The sequence below is a fragment of the Neopsephotus bourkii genome, unplaced genomic scaffold (assembly GCF_033783945.1).
Source record: "Neopsephotus bourkii isolate Nb327-2 ecotype Australia unplaced genomic scaffold, CSIRO-AGI_Nbou_v1 NB_196, whole genome shotgun sequence".
Lineage (NCBI taxonomy): Eukaryota > Metazoa > Chordata > Aves > Psittaciformes > Psittacidae > Neopsephotus > Neopsephotus bourkii.
The window spans coordinates 14,057,971-14,072,871 of NW_026900709.1; the positions used below are offsets into that span (position 1 = coordinate 14,057,971).

A 14,901-nucleotide genomic window follows, 5' to 3' on the forward strand; every position below is an offset into this window, starting at 1 on the left:
CAGAGTGAAGACTCCCCATACTGTGTGGCGAGGGGAAGACAAACAATCTAAATGCACATTTCAAATTATTCTCTAAAAGCCTTTCTTGGTAATGATGCAATGAAGAGTAATGCCCCAGAGCAAGACTTGTAAAGAATTTCTTGATCATTTCATTTGGCTGTGTATATATGTAACATAACTAGGAACTGCCGCAGTACTTTTAAAGAGAACTTTAGCGTTTTATGTCTTACTCCAAGAAAAGCTCTCTCCTTCTCTTTTTCTTTGAACAAATTAATTTGTATAGCTCAGAGTGCATGTACTTTGCGAAGATGTTGCCATCTGCCATTTGTTTTCCTTTCCAAGCTGTGATCTTAGACACATATTTCAAGGAAAAGAAAGCAAAGTGGTTGAGTTTATTTTCCCTTTGTGTGAACAACAATGGGAATAATTCCCATTGCAGAGCCAGGCAGTAAGGCTGCCTGAAATGCCAATTGCAAATCACCTTTTCAGTGAGGCATTAATTCATTCTGTGAAAAATACGTACAAACCGGGTAAAAGAGCTCCATTTCAATTACTCCCCCTGTCCACTGGCTGGATCAATTTAACTCTAAATAGCAAGTTTTGGGGATGATTTATGTCAAATTATTTTCTTATTTTTCCTAAGCTTTATTCCTGGTCATCTTTTCTCCCTCTCAACCCCTTGTTAGCCATTCCTCCTGCAGAAGATGAGGGAGTGGTGGAGGGTGGTGCTGGGCACATGGCAGGGCCAAGGCTGAGTGTCCTCAGGTCAGCCCAGGTTGCCAGGAGGCAGCACTTCACCTCCACCTGGGACATGGTCCTCCCAGCAGTGAGAAACCCCTTAGTGGCTGAGAGGGATTTAACAGTCCCTGCCTGCAGGCCATGGGAGCAAAAGGAAGAGAAAGGAGGATGCTTTGCCCCTCAGCTCTTTGTGCCTTGTCTTTGAAGATGGTCTTCAGGAGCTGAGAAATACTACAGGAGATCAAGATAGGAAACATTGCTTTGCATCTGTACCTGGGAAATTAGAGATATAACATGTGTGTGTAAGCTGCCACTGCCATAAAAATATCCATGCATTTGTTAATACTTTAAGTCAGATCAGTTCCTAAATCTGATTTGCCTCATGGTTGTGGAAAAGCCTGGATCAGCACAGCTAAGGGGTATGATGAGCCCAAAGCCAGAGGATGGGCCAAGATGGGGCAGACCAGTTTTCATGGTCACACTCCTGCCTTAGATAGAATTCTAGAATCGTCAGGGTTGGAAAGGACCTTAAGATCATCTAGTTCCAACCCCCCTGCCATGCACAGGGACACCTCACACTAAACCATGTCACCCAAATGTCACCAGATCATCAGAAAGCTGAGGGTTCCCCTTGTTTCTCCAGGGAATGTATCAGTAGCCCCAGGGTTTCCTTATACAAGAATGAGACCAAGCAAATAGCTCCTTTCTTCCTCTTCTATCAGTTGCAAACAAGTAATAAACCAAAAAGCCTTTGCCTGCCTATTAAATATTTAGTTTTAAATTTCAGTGATGACTGAAATGTTTTGGAAATCAGTTCAAGCACTTTTTGAGTATTGAAAAAATTGCTCTCCCTTTTGTCCATTTTTTTAAATTTGTTTTCACAGTACCCAATGATTCTTTGTAACCTTTGACTCTCCTGAGATCACTTTGAACTTAAACTGGAAACCTAATTGGATTTTAACAGGAAACTTGTTCATGTATATGGCAGCTTTAAAGGGCATGAACAGTATAGTGTTTGAGAATGTGCTGCTATTTGAAAGATTGATGTGATTTTCTGATTTTGATGTAAAATGAAAACATAGTAAGGGGCTGTCACAAGCTTCTGAATCAGCCAGATTCTTTTTAGAATCTGAAGACAGCTCTTGGCTTAGGTAGGCTATTCTCCCACACATGCCTTTGCCAAAACAGACTATGTGTCAGGGTTTTTTTTGCTGTTGTTTTTTTCTCCAGATGGTGTAACGAGAGTTAGACTGCTCATTGCTTGCCAGGGGTTGTATAATATTGTGGCAAAGTGCAATCCCAAGCTGCAGTTTTGAAGGTAGCATATCAATCACTTACTCATCAGGTTCCTACACTTCTTGCGTGTAGGGTCAGACCTCTGTCATCAGGCCAATCCTATTAACAGGTTTCATCCAAATGTTTTGAGAGTGATGAATTTGTTATGTTTTCACTGCAAATGTTGGTTAAAGTGGTCTACCGTTAGGATGGAAAGAGACAATATGCAGCTCATCTTTTCTTCTGTACCTCAAACCTAAGTTGCTGAATCCCTCAGGTCAGCTAAAAATAATAATGCTTTGGGTTTGCCTGTGATTTTTCTCTATATTACATCTAAAGTAAAACTGAGAAGTATTTGCTGTCACAACTGATTTTCTTCCATGGTTGTGATTAAGTCATCCATTAGCTTTTGAAACACACTTTGAGTTTGGGATTTCCCAGGAAACTTTAAAAAAATAACGTCTTACATCTAAATGAAGTTATGAATAGAGATAAAAATAAGAACAGTTTTCCAGCTAAAGAGTGTGTAGTTTTTCACCAGACTGATATTTGAGTCTTCTTCCTGTTGACACTCATCTTCAAAATAAACCTGATATGAATTGCACTTTCGTAAGATGGCAGAATGATCCACCTTCTGGCTCTTGGGTGTTTGAGAGTGATTAAACACATCTAGGAAGAAAACTACCCCTGAAAATGGCATGCGCACACAGTTTAGTCACTGTATTCTATAGAGAGTTTTAGAGACAAAACCACTTGGTGAAAGTCAATCATCTCATCTGTCAGCTTTAACTTCTTTATTTGTGATAAACACTTTTTGTTACAGGGACTGTGTTCATTCAATCTTACAGCAATCCCAAATAGTCAAAGTGGTGATGACTTAAAACTAGTGCGCTGACATTTATGATAACAAAAATAATCTTAATATGTTGATACACTACCTTTTTAATAAACTACTACAAATAATCTTTGCCATGTAGCAGAAGAGAGCAGGATATTCAGTCTTACATAATATTTTTTACGTACTTCAGAGTGACAGCCTGCATAAAAAACACATGTAAGAAGATTGTTTTGCCATGAGCTATAAAACACAGCAAAAAACCTCCAAAAAACAACTGTTTTCAAGAGTGATCTGACAACCTAGATAAGAGTAGAGTTGCTAACTTAGGCTGTCTGGAAGGAGTGTAGATGAGATTTTCAGCGTCTTAGTGATATGACAACAGCTAAAATCTACAAACATTCTTTAGGTAGCCTATACACTCTATTAGGACCACCAAAAGGATTTCCTGCCTCAAGCAATACCAGATTATTATACTGACTGGCAGGAAACTGTAAATTATAGATATATATGGCTCTACGGAAGAAAAGCTATCAGACTGTATCGGACATGAAAAATGGTTTCTGAGTTGCCTTGGTCAAGTAACTAAAAGTTTAGGCATATCATCTTTTAATTTGAGGAATGATGAAACCAGCAGTGACAAGAACAGAACTGCAAGTTTCTTAAAGTAGATAGATGGAATTGAGGGGTAGGTCATTTGTCAGCAACACCTGAAGATAAAATGGAAGACAAAAAAGTTTGCTTTGTATCACAAAGCTAGAGATTTCAGCACAAGATTATGTATTCTAAGGCACCTACCTCTCTCTGTGTACACCTCTAGAGACACCAAAGAGGGTCTTAAATTTCAGCATGCTCCAACATCTCAAGTTCTGGAGAGAGAGAGAGGCTGTAAAGAGTTGTCTTTATACAGCTGACATCTGTAGCCTCGAATGCTATCCACAAATTAGGTTCCTATGAAATAACAGTGCCTCTAGGCATCTGCTGTTTAAAAACGGCCCTGCAGAGAGAATGGGCAATCTTCTGTAGGATAGGTTATGTGTTTTACAGTCCTCATAAGAAAACAGTCTGAAAAATAGGTAGCAAAACAATTAAATCATCTCTGCTGGCTCATCTCCTTTAAGTCTCTGAAAGCCTGCTGAGAAAAGCGAAGTTACTTTTGCAGTATTATTAGACCTTGTTTAGCTGTAACTTTACCTGATACATGCAGAAAAAGAATATAGCAGGGCATTTCAGTTCTGCCTTTCTTCTCCATTTGGCAGTTGATCTTTAGTGCCTGCATAGTCTATTAAACTCATTTTGCTATAGCTTTACTACTGACATTTTAGATTAAATGCCAAAGAATGAAAGCAATATTTTTTAAGGACTATGACTTTTTGTTTTAATACAACTCTGCCAGGACCACAAGACTGTAACAGCTTGCTGTAGAGTGTTATTTTAATCTTTTCTTCCTACCTAGGAAAAATACTCCTGATTAGTACAGCTACTATCCCTTTGTTGCAAGTTTTATACAAAATTCAGCACTGTTAATACAATTTAACTTAATAGCAGCTGTGAATGCTTGGCACTATCTTGTTCCTGTTTGCAGTGCTCGCTTATCTCCTCTCATCCGATAAGCTACAAAGCAGGATAACTCCTTTATGAAAGCAGTGGTGAATCCTGGTGCTACAACACTACAGTAAAGGATTTTTTCAGTGCTAAAACAATACTTTGCATATGGTATTCTCACCCACCCAATACTCATTTAGCCTGGAAAAGATGGAAGCTGGAGACCTGGCATGCTTTAGAGGCTGGCTTGAGAGCACCTCCCAGCAGTGGTGGCGAGCACAAAACCCTTGCGCGGGGAGCTGTGCTTTACAGCCAGTGCCTAGCAGTTTTACGTCGCATGTTGACATCCTTGCAGATCTGCGTTAAGGCCTAGGAACCTAGTTTTGTAATTTTCCACCAACAATCCAGGAGTGTCCACAGAAAGCTCATACTGGCTTTTGTAGCTATTAGCAAACTAGAGAGGTACCACACAGGTCCCTGTTTTTCAGTATTTTCAGCTGGCAAAATTGTAAACCACTGTAAAATCTACTTTTAACTCCCCGTAAACAGAATAGTTTGATATAGTGCATCTGACAGTTGCTTTTAGGTATTTGGTACTTTCTCTGAAATTATGATTGTAAAGGATAGAGCTAAAGTAATTTACAGATATTACAGATCTAGTGAAGATTTCAGAATGATTTGCATGCATAGTGTTAGTCTAACACTAATTTCGAGCTCAATTCACACAGACGAAAAGATTTTCATCAAAACTATTCTGGAGAAGACAAGAATCATGCAAGTTTCTATTTAAAACTGCTGCTGTGTGATCAGATGCTTCTACAGACTTAACCAAAGTGTTTACAGAAAACAGTTTCTTTCTATCATTATCTCCAGTACTATAACTTTTCTAATTGGACTTGAACAGTTCTTATTCTAGAATAAACTATGCCTTTTACCTGCTGTGTAATAGACCACTTCAGCTTGCGCTGCTTTACAGAACATGTCTGTCTGTCTGACTAAAAATATTGGAGAACAACATAAATGGTGCTATTTGCTTCAGGTGTGTCATTGCAATTCATAGAATCATAGAACGGTTTGGGTTGGAAGGGACCTTAGAGTTCATCCAGTTCCAACTCCCAGCCATGGGCAGGGACAGCTTCTACTACAGCAGGTTGTTCAAGGCCCCATCCAACCGGCCTTGAACACTTCCAAGGACAGGCATCCACAACTTTTCTGGGCAACCTGTTCCCAATGTCTCACCACCCTTTAATGAAGAACTTCCTTTTATCTAAATCTACCCTCTTCCAACTTGAAGCCATTCCCCTTTGTCCTATCATTACATACTCTTGTAAAAAGTCCTTCTCTTTCTTCTACGCCCCCCTAAAGTATGTAAAGGCTGCAATAAAGTCTCCCCAGAGCTTTCTCTTCTCAAGGCTGAACAAGCCAACTCTCTCAGCCTGTCTTCACCTGGAGAGGTGCTCCAGCCCTCTGATGATCTTTGTGGCCCTTTCCTGGGCCACATCCTTCTTGTGTTGGGGGCCCAAAGCTGAATGCAGCATGCCAAGTTCTTTCCTCCCTGTTTTTGTTACTGTAACTTGTCCATTACTTCCCAACTGGTCATGTAAAACTGGTATGGATTGGCATGTTTAAAGCTCCCTATGAATGGAAATGTGCCTGATCTCAATAGTGGATAAGGTATTTAAATAATAACTGAAGCAGCTGTAGTGCAATAATTGTTCTAACATTTAAGAAGTCAACAAGGATTTCAACTACTACATGTTCAGGGTAGCATGAATGTGAACACAGATAGCATTATATTTTGGTATGCTTCAAAATATAAAATATTCCAGTTCTGTGTCTCACTTTTAGAAGTGGTAAGGCATATATACATGCAGGTTAAACTTTCTCAGTGTTTTTTCGTGGTCTGAGACAATCCTGAGCTTTCAAGGGCAATGAGTGGTAGAAGAGTTGCTCAGGACGTGTTTATATTAATTGTGATTGTATGCAGCCTAATAACATATTTTCTGCTCTCCTGCTTGATGGAAACTTTTTCTTGATGTCCACTGGATATTAAGCAATTTAAAGACTTGATGAGCAAGAACAAGGTGATTGCAGAAGTACTGTAAGCCAGCTAAAACTGAACATGCAGCTCATTTTGCTGCTCTGCCTTCTATCTAAATGGAGCATTTAATTATAGGCATGACATCTGGGAGGAGTTCTTTGATTTACAGTGGATGCCTGATAATGTTATCTGGAGTTATCTTCTTTTGCCTTGAACAGATGTATCTTGTACTGAATGTTCTAGGAAAGATTTTGCCTGAGGGTTTGCCTGAACAATGCAGTTGTTTGTATCCCAGTGCAGAAGACAAGACTCCCAGAGCAAACCTAGCCCAGCTATCTATAGCTAGAAGGACCCACAACTTGCAAGCAGCTTGGAGTGCAGTGCTTTTCAGTGGCTGAGAAAAGTGGGTTTGGCAAGACTGTGGCTCTTTAGAGTGGCTCCTTACAGACTATGGCATTTACACAACCAGTGTTGTCACAGGTTACTTGAGGAGAGATTCTTCCTTTCTGCTGCTCATAATTCTCTCTGCTCCAAGATCACGTGCACATATGGATATAGTTTCCAGTTACAGTTTTGACATTTAAATTTATAAATGAGTCTCAAGCTGCTTCTTGTTGCTGCCACCCTTGTTTCTTCTTCACTGGGATGGGTCTTGTGTTGTTTGTAAGCTTTTTGTTGCTTAGTCTTTTATTGAAGAGCACCCAAAATAGTATTAAATAGTTCTGAAATTACTCCACAGTATGTTTCTAGTATGTTTTCAGGCCTGTTACGATATTTGTTTTTTTTTTTTTTTTTTTTCTCAAGTGTTTTGAACAGAGTGTAGATTGGTATGTTAGATACAGTTCTAAGAAACAGCTCTACTCTGACCCCTGTGATGTCTCATGGAAGGATAGTTAACCACTGAACATCTGCAGCTTCCTACCAGGGGTGTATAGCAATGTCTGATCAGCAGCAACTGCACGGCCATAGGCTCCAAGCATGAGAAACCCATCATGTCTTCCGAGGAAAGGCTAATTGACCAAGGTCATTTGAAAGTCCTGTTGATGCCTGGTTTTCTCTCTCCTGTGCCTATAGTTGGCCTTGGCAATGCCTGTTTATCTCACATCAGACAATGCTTCATTTCTCTGCTAAAAGTTATGCTGCTTAACTGGTTAATTGTTCAATGCTGACAGATTAGATTTAGCAGTGGCAGCTCTTGGATTTTAGGAAGACTTACATTGGCTTTGTAAGTGTAACATCTGGCTTTTCCAATTTTAACATGATAACATTTAAAGAGCCAGTCAGGCTTCTGCAATTTTAAATACCAGATGGGAATTTTACACTCCCTGTGTACTGTATCGTATCTAGTAAAAAAAAGGAAGCGGTGGCTAACTCAAAGAGGACCCACACTTTTCAGATCACAAAGACTGTGCATTCATTTCTGTTGTTACTTTTAAAATTCTCATTATCACCTCTACCCTGTCACTACCCTAAGCCTTGTCCATCATGTCCAGCATGTCTGCTTACCATTTTTGTAATGTTTTTTTTTTAGGAGTAAGATGGTGCATTCTTTTATTAGCAACTGTAGGAGCTAAATATAACAACAAATGGCAGTAAGGAGCTGGGCTGTATCCAAATCAAGGTTTTCATGCTCTCAAGCATTTTAAGTACCATTATTTTAAAAATAATTAAGGCCTTTAGAGTCTCTATTTTGTATTAGAAAAATAACAATATAAAACCAAAGCAGACAAGCCAAACGCATTTTTTAAAATCCTGATGATGGACTTCTGATACTCTTGCATGTAAGTCCACTCTATTTTGTGTTCTGTTACCTGTTACGCTTTACAAACCGCACAGAAATGAGCCTAAAGCAGTCAAGATAAAGTAACTCTCAGATTTTCCTAAACGACAACTGAACCGCAACAGCCACTGCACATACAGCTCCTATGTGTCAACCACTACATCTAGTCTGCAGTGGTGTCATGGTTTAAGCCCAGACGGTAACTCAGAACCACACAGCTGCTTGCTCACCCTCCCCTTCCCAACCCCCATCCTCTGCTCCCGGCAGGAGAAGTGAAAGAATGTAAACCCCATGGGTTGACTTAATAGCAGTCCAGTAACTAAAGTATAATACAAAAACACTACTAATAATAATGATAAGAGTAATAACAACGGGAGAGTATATAAAGCTAAAAAGGGAAGGGTAAAAAAACCCCCACTAAACACAAGTGATGCACAATACAATTGCTCACCACATGCCAACCGATACCCAGCCCAACCTGAGCAGTGATCTGGCCTTCTGCATTACTTCCCCAGTTTATATACTGGGCATGATGTGCTGTGGTATGGAATACCCCTTTGGCTAGTTGGGTCAGGTGTCCTGTCTCTGCTTCCTCCCGGCTTCTTGTGCCCCTCCTCACTGTCAGTGCATGAGACTGAAAAGTCCTTGATCAGGGTAAGTGCTACTTAGCAACACCAAAACTTCAGTGTTGTCAGCACTGTTCTCAGACTCAAGCCAAAAAACAGCACTGCACCAGCTACTAAGAAGGAGAAAAATAACTGCTACAGCTGAACCCACGATAAGAGGGAAGAGAAGTAGCCTGTTTCTGATGAAATGACTCTTTAGGATGGATGGTGCCAGTAGTGGAGATGCTGACATATGTAAGAGTAAACATGTACAGTCCAATATGAGAGCTCATTAGATAGTTGCAACAGTTGTTGATCAGTGCAACTTTCATATTTTCAGGCTTTAGCTAAAGATCTGCGCCTCCTTTAATGAGGATGCTGCTTAAAGTGGTGGGAAAATTAATGATCAGAATTTTGATATGAATGGAACCCCAAAAGCCATATTACTATAGATCTGAACACGTTTTGAGATGAAAAGGTTGTTTCAATTTTAAAAATGAAGCATTTAAAAATCTGTGAAATAATTAAATAGATCTTATTTTTTATTTCTTGCCATGATGAGAAATGTAAATACTGAATAGCTGGAGAAAGTGTGTCTGTTCAATTGAGATTCACAGCTCACTACTGCAGTCTCAAAAAATAAGATGTTCATCTGAGTTCCAATCCTTTAAATATTTGCTTTTGCCTTCTAATGTATTAGGACATTCCTTTGAAAATACCAGATCACATAAACTGCACAATTAGCACTGAATTCCCTGCATAGAGAACAGTAATCTAGAATTGTCAGACTACAATCCCTGTTTCTCATGACAAATATGCTTCGTAGCCATTAAGTTGTTATAGTATCATACAGTTAAGCAATTAAAATAAAAATGAAACTCATCTGGCATTTGCAATTTGCGGTTTTGATGGAAAATATGAAAATGGGAATAGTAAAAGAAAAGTTTTATATTCCTCCCGTGTCACTGACCTTCATCCTTATTCCCAGCTTTTCTTCTCAAATATCAAAAGATTTAGTGTAATAAAAGATGACAGGAAGCACATCTGACAAAACTATCTCTTAGCTCTTGTTGAATAAAACATTCAGTGGAAATGCTTCTTAGCACCAGCAGGTTAGCATTGAAAGTGCAAGGGTTTTAGAGGTAGCCTAAACACCCCTCTGGCAAATGACAGCTCCAGATTTTAAAATTAAGATTTGAGATAAAGATGCTGCTGAAGTTATCAAAAGAAACATACCCAGCAGTTGCCTAATGCACATGCTCATGGCAATGCTATCTGTCTGTCAGAAAACCTCCTGCATCAGTGATCTAACATTGATGATGCTGGAACATGTTATGTACAGTCCAGGTTTCTCACCCTTCTCTTTTATACAAAAAGTTCTCCTTTCAGTTTTTTTCTAGCACAGTTGTAGAGAGCAGTTTGTGAGCTCTGAATTATCAGTTGTTTCCCTCTGCTTGAAAAATAAATCAGAAAAAAACAGCCTGTGAAAGCTATTTTATTTTGCTTACTTATTTTCAGTAATAACCGTGCTAAATACTAAAAATACTGAAGGCCTATACTGTAGCTAAGCTATTGTGGAGTAAATTCTCAAAACTATATATACACATTGAAGCCTAATACAAGAGTGTCAGTTCCAGGCCATTATTTGGACATACTCGCACATGCTTTCCAAGTGGGGTTTTTGCATGCCAGGTCTGAAGAACCATGAACACAGTACAAGCTGAAGCTGACTTCTGCTGTGAACTAGGCAGTATGTTTGCACAACCTTTCTAGCATTCTCCAGCTTCCCCGAAGATAACATCACCAGGGAACGTTGTCTCTTTCAACCTCTACTGTCCTCAGAAAAGCCTGTTCTTTATGGGCAACTGTGAATGCAAATACTTTTCCTGTGTTTTTTTGTAATATGTTCAATTGCTTAGAATTGCTTTTAGCATTTTTCCAAATTGATTTGAGGAATACAGAGTGTTGTTTTTTTTTTTTTTTTTTATGCTATCCAGTCACTAACTACGTAAAGGTACTAATGAGCTCCTTGCTGTTATGTATTGCTCAGGCAGCATTCAAGGAATATTAGGGTGACTGAAATGAGAATTAAGGTCTTGTTATCACTCATTTTACATTTGTCTTGGAAAAGTTACCTTTCTGGGAATCCTTTTTCCTCCACTTTTCAAAAAGGCTATCAGTAAAACTTGGAAATTTGAATGTAGTTTTCAAAGATCTATGTTTAAAAATGGGAAATCAAGTTCATTCTTCAGTCAATAATGTCTTTGGTTTTGTGGTAACAAAGCTTCAAAGTAAAGTAAACAAAATATTGCTTAAGTTGATAGATACCATTTTAGGGTTAGAATTCTTTGAAAACATCAAAAGGAAATGCCTCATTTTACTTTTGAAAGCTCTGGTATCAGGTAATTAACTGAAAGTTAGGCTATTTCTTATTCAAAGTAATTTCTGGTCTCATTATCTTTATGCAGACACAACTCCCATTGGAATGATCCTGAACTTTGCTTTAGTGACTAGTACATGTTTGAACGAGATGCTGAGATTTCCAGAGCCTCACTGTTACACTTTTTATGCTTTGCTGTATCTTTCATTCCGTTCTTCCTTTATTATGGCAAAACTACTGACTAGTTTTCTTTTGTTAATCTATTAATTCATTTTTAAGAGAACAAAAGTAGAGGGGATGGGGGAAATCTCTGTGTCAAATAAAGTGAATATTTGTTTCTTAGGGAATGCTTCCTTTTAAAAGTTTATTGAAAAAATAGTAATAAAATTAAACTTGAGTTATATTCTGGGTGGACTACACTGTATCAATATCTATATTTTGACCCAATCTGTTTTAAACAAACCCATTTAACACAACTGTAATTCGTTTGACTTTTACATTGGTATAAAACAGCAGGCAAATTAACTAGATGCTGATTATATTTAAATTATAAATTCTCCTGGCAGTAGATCATATGATGAAATATTTTTTCCAGAGATCCCTCTCCTTGCCTTCAAACAACCTGCTGTTTCTTGGTACTGTTGTCATCAGAAAATTCTTACAGACTAAAATACAGTAAATAAAGCAGACATTACACAAGAAATAAATGCAAAACACACTACAATAAATGCTCCCTGGAATGGAGTGACTTGTACACATTGGATTTCCAGGGTGCAGCAATCTTCCTCCAGTGCATCAGATGTCCCTAAGAAAAGTCTTTAGAGAAAACAAAACAACCCCTTTGCACTGAGTGAATTCATTAAAGTATGTGAGAACAGAGAAAAGTGTATAGTTGTTAGAATACCATCTCATCTTTTAACATCATCCTTTCATGGAAGATGAGCTTAGGAGAGAAATTTCATAGGGCTCTTGAATACAAATCATGTATTCAGTAGATACTCTTTTTTTATGGAACAATGCATTTTTCAGTGTAAGACACCCTTGGTGTTCCAAGGACAATAATTTATTGGTTATCTGCCAAGCTTATCCCACAAGACTTAATCATCTCTCTTTTTACTAACATTACCTTCTTTTCCAAAGGTGTTTTTTCTTTCAAATTTTATAGATTATTACCATAATTAATTTAAATGTGGAAATTCCTTAAGCTGCCTTTAGGTTTTCAGGCCTTGCTGGTGTTGCGTGCCTAAACCCATGTCTGTTCTTTTGTCTGCTATATAATATTGTCTCACAAAAAGTGCTACTTCTCCCTGCATACGAAGTCTGTCTTAGTAAATTTCCTAATTAGCCCCCATTATCCTTCCTACTTTGCTTATTTTCCTCTCTACTTACAGTTTTATGTAATTTGCTTAGCTTGACTTTTTTTTTTTTTTTTTTCTTTTTCATTAGACTCTGAGCTTTTAAGTTCAGGGATAAAACTTGATTTAATGGGATCTCATTTGATAAGATGCCGGCAGGTAGTACAGGACATAAATAGTAGAAATAATTGTCCATAAATGCTTATTAATGCAAATGTATCTCCAGTACTTATTTAGAGTATTTTATTTCACATTTTCTGTTTTGTTCTAAAAGTTCCCTTTGACTCTTGCTCACTCAGACTCTGAAGTAAAGCACTGAAAGTTCTGTTGCTGCCAGGGCATCCAGGGGATATGTGCCACCCGCTAAAAGTCAAGCTGTGTAGTTTTTGTTGCTACAAGCTACTAATTTGATGAACCTCTATATAGGACAGGTGTAGGACATTTACTGAATTCTCCCTAGCTTCCAGATGTCCTTGCCATGTCTGAACAGAACACTGACATTTCTGTCAAGTTTTAGTTAAAATCTCAAACTTGAGGTGGTTCAAAACAGATGATTTTGTGAACTTTGTGATGATGATTAAGGAGAAAAGAAGTTCTACCCTCTTCAGAACATTAATGACCACCAGATGACACATCATCCATACAAGAAATAAGATGAAGCACTTTGAAAGCCAAGGCACATCAACAGAAGAGAAATTGAGCTTTTCAGAGCAGACTATCCAATCAACTCACACAGTAAGCAAATCACTCTGCTCAGTGATTTTTATAATGTAGAATGGTTTTGGAGTGCTATTGCAAACTTTGTATCATCCTCAAGCACAAACTACACTTGCTATAGATATGACCCTAGTAGGAACAGCTGTACAAGTGATAAATCTGCACAGAGATTGCCAAATAAAGTAGTACAAATTCTATGCAGTGGCTGGGCTTCTTAAACCTTTCAATTTTGTGAAATACACTTCTCTAACGATGCCCATGTTTTTATTCCAATAATAGATTACATCAAATCACTTCAGAATTTTAAAGCTAGTCTGGGAAAACATCAGAAAATGTAATTTATCACACACTTGAAGTCAGTTGTTAGTGAGTGAGTTGTCAGGCATTTCCTCCTCCTAGAATCTTGGATCACTTTCACTATTTGGTTATGAATTTGGTAAGAGAGATGCCAGGCCATTCTACGCTCTTCCCACAACTGGGTGGGCAATGTTTGTTATTGCTGCCAAAGGGGGATAGGACAATGTTCACTTTCTCAGTTGTTAAATAGGGGTCCTACTTTATAAAATCTCAACCTGTTTTCACACCCCAAACCAATCAGAACTAGGCAGGAGCAAAATTCAGTGAGCAAACCTCACCAAGTGTTCTTCCCAAGCCACTTAGGTACCTGTGCGTTTTAAACCTTCTGATAAAGAAATAATGGTATTTCAGCATATGACATTATTTAAAGTCCAGGCTTGAGATGTAACTTTCCATATTTTAAAAGTTCTAATGTTTTGCCAGATGGAGAGAGAGGAGGGTATGGCTACGTAGGGTTTACTTTCTTGGGTTTACTTTCTGATTTTCTAGTCAGAAAGTGTCATTGCTTTGCAGAATATAAAACTCCTTTTTTTTTGTGAAGGCTGCAAAGCTGGAGATTTGTGAAAGCTGTGGACTATGTTTATTTAGTGTTTCTCAGGCAGACATGGACTATCTCTGTTTCCTTTTTGTGGCCAATCCATGACCATGTAGCTCAAACACGGAGGGTATACACGGAAAGCTTAACATCTCCTAGTATATTATTGGAACAAGTCCAGAGGAGGGCCACGAGGATGATCAGGGGACTGGAGCACCTCCTGTATGAAGACAGGCTGAGAAAGTTGGGGCTGTTCAGCCTGAAAAAGAGAAGGCTGCGTGGAGACCTCATAGCAGCCTTCCAGTATCTGAAGGGGGCTTACAAGGATGCTGGAGAGGGACTCTCCATTAGGGACTGTAGTGATAGGACAAGGGGTAGTGGGTTCAAACTTAAACAGGGGAAGTTTAGATTGGATATAAGGAGGAAGTTTTTTACTGTAAGGGTGGTGAGGCACTGGAATGGGTTGCCCAGGGATGTTGTGAATGCTCCATCCCTGATGGTGTTCAAGGTCAGGTTGGACAGAACCTTGGGTGGCATGGTTTAGAGCAAGGTGTCCCTGCCCATGGCAGGGGGGTTGGACCTAGATGATCTTAAGGTCCTTTCCAACCCTAACTATTCTATGGTTCTATGATTCTATTAAAAAAAGCTATTTTGCCCTAACCAGTTGAGGTTGTGTCTGCCAGTTGACTTGCCCTTACTGCGACCTGCTTTATTCCTCTGATTCTGTCTGATGGGTAT

At 38.8% G+C, this 14,901-nt stretch overlaps 1 protein-coding gene across 10 annotated transcripts in view; it reads right to left on the minus strand.

Moving 5' to 3' along the window:
• B3GALT1 (beta-1,3-galactosyltransferase 1) overlaps positions 1-14,901 on the minus strand; it is a 201,703-nt gene that overhangs the window by 13,952 nt on the left and 172,850 nt on the right. Inside the window, exon 1 of one of the 10 annotated variants that reach the window (XM_061343408.1) lies at positions 2,952-3,070. The exons of the other annotated variants lie outside the window; for them this stretch is intronic. The gene's annotated coding sequence lies outside the window, so the exon portion shown is untranslated. Of the gene's footprint in view, positions 1-2,951; positions 3,071-14,901 lie in introns of those variants that run through there. 10 annotated transcript variants of the gene reach the window in all.